At 40.2% G+C, this 9,020-nt stretch overlaps 1 long non-coding RNA gene across 2 annotated transcripts; it reads right to left on the bottom strand.

Moving 5' to 3' along the window:
• Positions 1–628: 628 nt before the first annotated feature.
• On the bottom strand, positions 629–8,782 carry LOC116789418. 2 transcript variants are annotated; one of them, XR_004358023.1, is made up of 3 exons: positions 8,582–8,782; positions 5,418–5,618; positions 629–986 (listed from the first exon to the last, which is right to left on the bottom strand). It is a non-coding gene; the product is annotated as an uncharacterized LOC116789418 (long non-coding RNA). The 2 variants fall into 2 exon arrangements; XR_004358024.1 differs by lacking the exon at positions 629–986 and adding an exon at positions 2,356–2,625.
• Between the last annotated feature and the right edge of the window lie 238 nt (positions 8,783–9,020).

The raw sequence follows: 9,020 nt of genomic DNA, 5'->3' as shown, positions 1-9,020 counted from the left end.
TGTGCTTTTTTTTTTCCTTTGGAAAACAGACAGAAACTTCTAAAGGTCCTTCTGGAAACTCATGGACGTCCCGCTGGGTGTATCTTCAGCAGAACAGGCACAAGAAAACGAGCAGGAGCGTTTCCCCCTGCCTCTTCCTATCACATTTTTAATCTCTGTGTGGTTTCTGCCTGTGGTTTTCTGAGGATACCTCAGCACCTCCAGCTACAGACCATAAAAGAGAACCTGCAAGGTAGGCTGGTGAGGCTGGTGAGCCATTCTCACCACACCCATGACAGGCTGTTTGAAATCACATCTATTTTCTCTGTGAACCCTCACCTTTTAGTCTCAGACCTACTTAAGGAAGGAAGCGATTAATTTGGGGCCTGCGGCAGTGCAGGGGGGGGACTTCTCACCGTGTGGTTCAGCACCTGAGATGTGGGGACAAACAGCTGCATGGTCTGTAAAGACAGGTGGAGTTGACCACTTGGAGGACTGTCATGGAGGACTTTAAGCAATTTTTAGGGAGGTTATCCCAAAGTGAGGGAGGAAACTGCAAACAGGAGTGGAGAGGAAGCATCTCAGCACCCTGCCCGTTGTGGAGGGTGCTCAGTGCTCATCTCCCTCAGCCACACACTGACCTGTAGGGCTGTGCATCAGACAAGAAGTAGGACTCAGTGCACTCCCTCAGGGCTACAGAAAAAAATGATTTATTTCTGTTCTATGGGAATGAAAACCGGATCAAATATTGAAACCATCTCTCAAAAATATGTAGTGTTCCTATTTTCATGTGTTGGGTTTGACACTGAGGCATTGTCTCTGCACAAAAAGAGTTTTTAGCTCCTGCCATGCTCTCTGCATCACTAGTCAAGTTTTCTGCTTGGAAACTAGATTTTTTAGACTTTTTTTCATCTGCCCAAAGGCTTTACTTTCTCCACTAAATCTACTGTTGATCTCTTCAATATAGTAAACTCACTCATCTTCTCTCAGGGCTGATGGGTCTGTATCTGCAAAACCACAGAAATGGTTGTAAATGTTAGAGAGTTCAGCTTGGAAACTGTTGTGTTGTTCTTTATGGGATAGATTCTTTCTGCCTTTCTCTCACAAAGCTGTAAGAGAATAAAAAGAAATTACCTTTCATTGCAAGTCGATTTGTGGGATGTAATGGCACAATTTAGAAAGGAATATTGCAGACAGTAAGACCACTTGAATTAGAAGTCTTGAATCAGTTTGCAGGGCTATATATTTCCATAGTATTGTGTTTTGTTGTGTGGGGAATTTAATAAGAGATGTAAATCTGCAAACTGCAATGATATCACCATAAAACATAAAAGATTCATGTATTATAAATAGGTATGATAAATAAATTATTTATGTGAATGTATATCTCTGTGTGTGTGTACATGAGCTCATGTTCACTCCTCTTTTTGAAATAATTAGTGGCAAATTCTTTCATTGTGCACTGCCCTACGACCTGTGCAAGAGCTTTAATGACATTTCACACAAAGAGCTGAGGGTAGAGCTTGCTCTGTGCTGAGCTGAAGCATCTCAGACTCGTTAAGGTGGGGAACATCACAAGCCATGTACTGAACAAAAAAATCTCAGTCCAAGGAGGCTGAGGGTTCCTTCGGGAAGTGTCCAGGCACCCTTAAGAGCTCTGAGCCAGCAGTATGCAATGAGTATGATGTAAGGGGCTGGGAACACCACTGCTCAAAATGCTTCTGCAGGTAAATTTGAATTCTATCAATCTGCTGCTCGTGTTGCTGCAGATTTTGGCAGCCACAACCTCCCTGTGACTGACCTCTGACAGAGCCCCCAGCTCTGACTGACAACACAGCGCCCAGTGTGTCAGCTTCTCCAGGAGCACGTTCATTACTCATTAGGGTGAAGTCACATGCACTGCACAGTAGGAACTTACAGCTATAGATCTCTCCTCAGTAACCTGTGCCATCTCGAGATAGCTGGCTACACAACCTCCTATTTTTAAGCCGGGTGGGACACTTCTAAATTAAGCCATGAGTAAAACAAAATTGTAGGAGGGCTCCAGAACATTAGAGAAAAATCCCGTGTGACTTCAGTTATGTTATTAACTTTTCCACTTTTGCTGCAGAAGTTGTTTCTGTCAATATTTTACTTTAACGGTGCTGAATGGGAGGAAGGAGCAGGGTCCAAGCAGATGGCTGTCAGCAAACTGATGACGGCAGTTGAGAATTAGTGTCCAAATACAGTATTTAAAACTTGCTACAGTACATAGTTTCCTGCATATGCATGCCAAAATAAATCTGGTTTGGAGAACCTTTCAGGATCTTTATTTTATTTTTATTTAGAGCTTATTCTATTAAGGATAAGCAAACAGGCAGCGTACCTTAGCTTAGCAGGAGAGTGGATCCAGCAAACAGTAAGTACAAAGATAGATGAACCACAAAGACCTTTCCAACCTTTACTCACTCCAGCTATTGACTCCCTGAATATCACTAAGTAGCAGGATAACACTAATTAACGTTAATAACATTAATTTGTACCCATTTTTTGCCCCCCCATTCCTCATACACACCCGCTATAAGAAACCTTCTTTCTCACACCAGCTGTGTTCTTTTCCCTCCAGAAAGAGTTGGGAAGGGATGGGTACCATCACATGGGAAATATCTGATGTCAGAAAAGCAGAGGCACCTGAACCAGATCCATTCTTGGCAGATGAGGATGGCAGCAGGTAGTGGCTATTCCATTACACACACATCCTTTGGTCTAAGTGTGACTAATCTGTTGGTTTAGATACCTGGCTGCAGCGGGGTCAAAGCAGGGGCAGGCTGTCTCCTCTGCAGTGAATTAGAGGCTTACATTCATTATCTTCCAATACCTCATTAAAACGGCTTTAATGTGGTGAACATTTGATGGTAGACAAAAGCTTTAATCTTGTGAATATCAAACACACCTGGGTTACATTTCCTCTTGCAGCAGTTAGCAGAAACAGGTTAACAAGCTATTTTAACTCCTTAATCTGCTGAATTTGTGTGGAAACCAGACTTTCACCAGTCACCTGAGTTTGAACTCGAAAAAAAACCCCTATGTACACCCCTAATTTATCAAGCTCTTTTTTCAAACTCTGACTGCTCTAGACACTTTTAATCATCTGTTTAATTTTGCACCTTTTTTTTTATCCTGATATATTATATGCAGGTTATACTTAAGGCCCAGATTTGCCCTATTTTTCTTCCTCATCTGACCTAGATTCAAATTTACACACTGTGAAATAGCTAATAAATCCCCATTAAGGTTGTAAAAGGTGAAGGTTCAACCAATGTGCAAGTCATCAAGTTCTAATGTAAAACTGAATGAGCCTTGATATTAGCAGCAGTCTCAAAAAGTGAGGCTGAAAAGCTCTACAGGTTTCCAGCTTTTTTATAGCAGGCTGTGTTAGAGCACCTAACCTGAGACAACTGACACCTAACTGACTCTTAAGCCTGCACAACAGCAGTGACAACAACAGGGTTTAAGAGAGGTAAGAGAAAAAACCCCTGCCCTCTCCAAAAAATGAAATACCAGTGATTTTCTTTTCATATCCAGAATCCTACCACCAAGACACGTTTTATGCTCCACACATTCTGTACATTTTACTGCAAGTAAATATATTTCAAAAAATATTTTCCAATAAATATTACACCGTCTAAATACAAAAGTTCATATAAAGCCCTAACAAAATAAATTTCTTTTGTGTGTCTCTCCGTGGCAGTGCTGCTCTCCTCAAATAGGGGGTTTTGCTTTGCTGTTGAAGTCTTGGAAAACTGTTTTGTCAGTCCAACTGGAGAGTGCTGCTTTTCTTTTTTTTTCCCTGCTAGCCATAGAAAGTATTACAATGATTTACAGAGACACGCCGAAAGTAAATTATGTTGTAAACGCCTGTCCCTTGGGTCGACAAAGAATCACAGGGAAAAAATGCAAAAAGTTTGAAATTCCCAACAGCAAAGGTTGACAGGAAAATATGGTGTTGTTTTTCTATGAGTAAAAGTAACTTTTATGTTGTGTTTTCCCATGAGAAATTATAAACTTTCAAAGGAATTTTAGTCTCTTGTATGCACACATAAGAGCAATTTATCTGGTACTGCCCCAGTGAAAACACTGTTAAGACTTTAAAGCTGTTAGAACTATGGCTGAACTTCATCTAGGCTGCTACTACTTATTTGTTCTTGCTGCCTCTTCTTGTCAAAACATTTACTCAGACTTCGAAGAGTTGCAAGTTGGCAACGTGTTAATAATATTAGAATGCATTTGTGTCGGCCATGTGGCCGCAATATTTAAGTAAATTCATCACTTATTTAATGAATAATGAATTCACGAGAGTAGCTATGGAGACGTGGAACCATATGTAGTAAATTAAATGGGAACTTGTCAACGTACAGTAACAGTGAATGTCACCAAAGTAGTTGTGTCTGTTTTATAGCAGTGGGGATGCACTTACACCGAGCCTGGTCTGCATTTCTTGCTGGGTATAGTACAGCCACATTTTTTTCACACCTAAGTTGCAGCAGTGATTTCTAACAGGTGTGGTAATAAAGTGAGAATTTACATGAGTTTCTCGTCGGTGTGCGCGGGAAAGGTGGAAGAATCTCAGGATATTCAGTCAGTAAATTACTTAATGACATTTGGAAGAGGAAAGTGGAGAACTGTAGGGGTTTTTTTTGTTTTTCTGATGGGAAAATGTCACCAAGAAAAGGGGGTGGCTATACTCAACTCAGTTCTCATCTGCCCTAGTGCATAATGAAAATTCCATACAACAAGGGTGTCTTCCAAGATAATTAACAGGGAAAATCAGACCTGAGGAGTAGGAAAGGATATACAAGAAGGAAATTATGAAAAGAGAGTGGTGCATAAGGCCAGCAAACCAAGTTCATCTTTCTGTTTTGCTTCAGAGCCACAAGCAGTCATTTGGACATTGTGTTAGGACTCACTGTAATGTAAGATGTAAAAGTATCATCTTGGTGGCCTCATTTACAACATCCAGGGGTTAGAAGGACATCTAAAAGCCAGTGGCTGAAGTCCATGGGCTTCCTTATGTCCTTCCCACATTAAAGAGAGACTTAATTCCCCCAACCTGTGCTTGGGAGTACTCTGGCAGCTTCTTCTACTGAAGCTTATCATATTCACTGGGATATAATTCCCAGTAAATGTTTTAAAGGATTAAAAAAGGTTCAGCTTCAGGAAAGGAGAAATGAGCCATTGAGCACAATCTCAGGAATTGCCTTAGGAAATGGAAGACAAGTTCAGGTCAGTGATATCAGCCAGATAGGTCAGGAAGGATTTCAGTACTGGGAGTCAGAGAATCTCAGAATGGTTTGGATTGTGGACCTTAGACTGATGAGCCAAGTGTAGCCATGGAAGTGGATAACAGTAGCAAACACATGATATTTGGCTATGCACATGGCTAAAGAAGTTTCACCTACCTAAAAACACCTCTGGTGCAATCCTGTCAGCTAAGGAATTTAGGGTCTTCCGGTGAAAGCTTCGGCTGATGATGGAACTTCACATTTTGTGCTTAAGTGTTGTGTTCAAAATGGAAATATCCTGTTGCTGATATAGCTGAAGGTCCTTTGTGGATGCACGTGGGTAGATAAGACAACATATACAACACAAACACTTTACTCCTGATAGTCAAAACACAGGAAAGGAGATAATTGTCAGGAAAAAAGAGCAGAGCTGGTAAAGATTGTAGCCATTTTTATTTGAAATATGTTAGAAGACTACATCCAGCTATATCAGGGCTTCTAGCAATGTTTATGCTTAGGACATTCCCTGAGGTTTCAGAAATTTTAAATGCTCTGAAACACTTGCAGACACACAGCCTTTCAGGTCAGAGACAGTTCCAGTCTTGTCACATTTCAGACATAAGGCTCATCTTTCCAGCAAGTTTTCCTTGAAGAACTCAATTTTATCACCAAGCCTAATGACAGACTCGTACCATGATTATAGTAACTACTCACTGCGTCTCTGCACCTAGTGATTCAGAGCCCACCTTCATGAAGACATAATCAACTGACCCATTTTGCAAACTTCAGACCCCTGGGATCTTCCTGATATTCCTCACAATGTAATTTCTGGGGTCTGTGTCTCACCTACCAAACTTTGCCTTCATTTTTTCAGCTGTTGGGTTGCGTTACATCTCGTCACGTCACGTCATGTTGAGTGGCATTATTGCCTTCAGAAATGATGGGACAGAGCGTGACTTGATGTGTTCTGAGTGATGTGACACACCGTGACATATGTCATAAAATCATTGTCACCCATCAAAAAAAAAGTGACAGATCAAATCCAAACAAAGCTCACCATACACTTTCGGTGGCTACCCAATCAACTAAAAACAAACATTTCAAATTGGGAGCCAAAAGCGTGGGAGTGTGACTCATTTTTGGTCAGGCCTTACATGCCTAACTTGGCATTTTACATTTCTTCCACTTTTCTTCACACTGTATTATCCATTTGGTGGGGAGGAAACTTGTTCAGTTCATTTATATTATTCAGCCTTCATATTTGTCAGACTATTACTTCTAAATATGTTCTTCATGTCCTTTTCATGAATTGTCCCCATTTACCTTCTCTTTCTGGATGCATTTGAGTTATTATCATGTTATGAAAGTAATAATGTACAGAAAAGGTTGAATTTGTCATCCTGCAATGTTGTACAAACTATCAAGAACAAGGAGATAATTTCCTGTAATTCTACATCTGAAGAACGTGCTATCTATTCAAAAATATCACACTGCTTTATTTCCAGCCTATATATCTGCTCATTAAACATTTCTAATAAGGAATGTAAGATAGGAAGGAGAAAATAAGAAGTACTTTTGCCTTGTAAATGAATTGCTGCGTCTCTGACTAAACCAATATCAGCGTGGGAATAAGCCCAAACAGCTTTGCAAGACTGGAGTTGGGACAACTGGCAACATGCAGTAAGTGGTACCAAAGCATTACCATTGCTCTAATATTCATGGAGTCAAAGACTGGAGCCATTTCCAAAGGGGAAAGGCAGCATCATTCAATGGAGGGATGTGAAGGATGATGTGGGTGCGATCCATTGCTGTGATCACATAAGGGAACCCTGAAATGTCATAAAATCCCACTCTGATCTGTTGTCACTACTGCTGGTTGTATGGAAAATTAACACATTTAATTAACTGCCTGACCAAAGCAGCTGTTACCTTATATAAAACCTTGAGCATTGATGCCTGGCGTGTCCCACTAGGTGCTCAAATGTGCCAGTGGCATAAGACTGATTAGAGTTTTACACCAAATGGCACAGCAGGACTCCTCTTGCAACATGCTCAAGTCAAGATCTTCCTTAAATTCTTCATGGGGCATAATGATGCTCCAGCCCAAATTGCTTAATAATGTGGTTTTTCAGGACAGCCAACTAGATAAGCCATGCACAGCAAAACATGTCCTGGCCAAACCAACTCCTCTCTCTGCTTTTGTTCCTGACATCTGAGAGTGTTCCTGCTGCTGAGACTGTGGATGTGTTTGGCATGTGATTTCCACTGGAATACTACAAGTACTATTTTATTTATACTCCATTTCTATCATTTATGGCAGATGGTTACTTGCCTTAAATTTTTTAAAAATATCTTGGCTGCAGAATTTCAAATGAAAAGTAAACTCTCCAAGTGAGGGGCAGCTATAAGTTCAGTTATTTTTAACAAAGTTGGTTGGAGGGTGGTTTTTCTTGTAGTGCTCATCCTGTACATGAAAGTTTCCAAGCATGTGAGCATCCATATTTATATATAGTTTTGCTTGGAAATACTTCTCTTCTATACATCTGTGTACATATAGATTTCAATATTTAAACACTTAAAAGGTAAACCTTTTCATCAGAGCTCAAACAGCCACAAGTTATCACATTATAGAGGAGAATATCTTGTGCATATCTGAACATTTTCTAAATGAAATTCAAGTTATAAATCAAGATTTGGAATACAGCAACCTCTAAACATGGAAAAATTCTTCTCTTGATATTTTTGCTACTAATTATCTCTCCATTCCCCTTTCTACGCTGTGATAGCCACAAATATGTTGCATCTAGAAAGTGCAAATTATACAGAGAAAAGGACAGTTTCTCAGCCAGTAAAAACTGACACAGCCCCACTGATTTCAGCAGAAAAAATCGGGTTTAACGTTTGGCCATTAAGCAATACCTCACTTGCATACAGCATTTTCTTCCATAGGTTTCAAATCACTGCGAGAGAAGTTAAGTCCCCAATCCTGCAAACACTTATGTGTGTGTAACTGCACATATGGGAATAATCCCATTAAATCAATGGGATTACTCGTGTGCATAAAGTTAAGCATGTGTGTAAGTGCTTGCTGGAGCTGGGCCTGGGGGGTGAAGAGGAGGATTTTTGAACCATTGGTACAGTGGGTGTGAATGTTCATATTCCAGTTGTGTGGCTTCAAATGCCTCTTTCCAAGTCAAAAGTTTTGAAGGAGGAGTTTGCCCTCTTTTCCACCAAGCCGGAGTGTTTTAAGACTCTTTAAGCAATCTATTGTCATAGCAAAAGAACCATTTACAAGGAGGTGTCCACAAAGCTGAGCAAACTTGTTAGAGCATAAAAATTACCTGATAATTGGGGAGTGTTCTCTGCCTGAAGTCTTCTCACATAGCCTTTCATATTTGCAAATTTACATAAACAAACTCAAATCTACAAGTTGTAAACTGTGCAGAGCTGTTATTTGTGTGGGGTTTTTCTCAGTAATCTCAGGTGGAAGGATTCCTGGACTAGACATTTGAAAAGGCAAAGAAGCAAATAGTTATAAACTCAGTTAAAAAAAGAAGAGCTCCATACATAAAGAAAAAAAAAGCAATTCAGCTAAGGTGGAGGGTGAAAAATTTCCCTTCGTAGAGAGGAGATGGTTTAGCCAAAAATATTTTGGGAAAAGAGCAAAAATATAGACAATACAGTGCTCTACTTGGAAGGTCTTACTTTGTGTCCAGGGAACAGCAAACAGCTCCATCATCTTAGTATCAGACAAGGAGAGATTTTCTTGCTTGAAGGTCC

This window comes from Chiroxiphia lanceolata, chromosome 7, assembly GCF_009829145.1.
Source record: "Chiroxiphia lanceolata isolate bChiLan1 chromosome 7, bChiLan1.pri, whole genome shotgun sequence".
In the NCBI taxonomy this organism is placed as follows: Eukaryota; Metazoa; Chordata; class Aves; order Passeriformes; family Pipridae; genus Chiroxiphia; species Chiroxiphia lanceolata.
The sequence above is the reverse complement of the archived record's forward strand: the minus strand, read 5'-3'. Positions and strand labels throughout refer to the sequence as shown.